The 1,132-nt window shown below is 35.2% G+C and overlaps 1 long non-coding RNA gene across 1 annotated transcript in view; it reads left to right on the top strand.

The window, feature by feature from the left end:
* The first annotated feature begins 203 nt into the window (after positions 1-203).
* The window catches only part of LOC131927907 (uncharacterized), a 9,234-nt gene continuing 8,305 nt past the window's right edge, over positions 204-1,132 (top strand). Inside the window, exons 1-2 of the long non-coding RNA XR_009383712.1 lie at positions 204-303; positions 641-707. This is a non-coding gene — a long non-coding RNA (uncharacterized LOC131927907). The remainder of the gene's footprint in view (positions 304-640; positions 708-1,132) is intronic.

Raw genomic sequence — 1,132 nt, forward strand, 5'->3', positions numbered from 1 at the left:
GTCTAGAAGTCTATATCCCGAGTTGCCATCCCCCGTAGTGTTATATTAGAATATTCGAGAAAGTTTAGGGGAGATCACTCCCGGTTTATTTTTTTTTTGCACGACTACAAGACTTTCTCTATAATTCGTGCGCCTTATCTAAATGGTTGTTGATGTTTATACTTACTTAGAAATTCCAGTGTATGCTTTTTTATATGTTATGAAGTATTGACTTGTTCCTTTGTTAACCCTGAGGTACAAAGGGCTGCAACCACATCTCTCCATCGGACTCAGTATCAAGCGTCTCTCTTTATTTACACCCACGTAAGCCTGTCAGCCATTGCCCCATTTTCTAATGTTATGTTGTGTTTATGCTTAATAGGGCTGGTAAGTTGGTCACATGCGTTTTTTGCGAAATCGGAAATAGCGTAAATTTCTACTTCCGGTCAACGGAAATTACTAAAAATTTTAAGGAATGCAGAGAATTAGATCTTTTACTTAAATGTTATGTGGGGGGGGGGGGGACGTATGTCCCCTTATGTTCTATCGAAAGGCTTGTTAAAAAAAAGACGAATAGATGAGTTCAATTTCGTCGATTAGTTGTCAACACAACGCTCTCTTTAAACAGCGTTCTTAAAATTACAAATTTGATTTGTTTCAGCCTCATTCCAACAAGAAATGAAGCTTTGGTTTTTCCTTATTCTCCTTATGGTTGCCTATGCCAACGCGTAAGTGTGTATACACCATAAATTAAAAGTGTTGCATTGATAGCTGGTTTCCAAAAGGTTGTTGCCATAAAACATATTTTTCAACCGAAATTGAATATTTAATGACATTTGCGAATTAAGTACAAAATAACTTTTGGTTTTATTAAGGCTAGAAATATTCAAACAAATCATTACTTTATACTAATTGTATAAAAATTACTTGAAATGTGTGCAAACATTACATATAGTCATATATTAATCCACCTAGAAAAATTATTTAGATTCCTAACTCTAACAGTAATTAATTCAAGTTGTAGAAAATTATTAAATGTGGTGTCACTCCCCTCCCCCCACCCCAGACATGAATTGACGTGTAACTTATTACAATTCTCAAGAAAGTATTTTTCTCAGGGCAAATTTGCAACGTTTAGTTGGTGTCAATCCCC

This window comes from Physella acuta, unplaced genomic scaffold (assembly GCF_028476545.2).
Source record: "Physella acuta isolate Inbredline_101_S28 unplaced genomic scaffold, ASM2847654v3 ptg000090l, whole genome shotgun sequence".
Taxonomy (NCBI): domain Eukaryota; kingdom Metazoa; phylum Mollusca; class Gastropoda; family Physidae; genus Physella; species Physella acuta.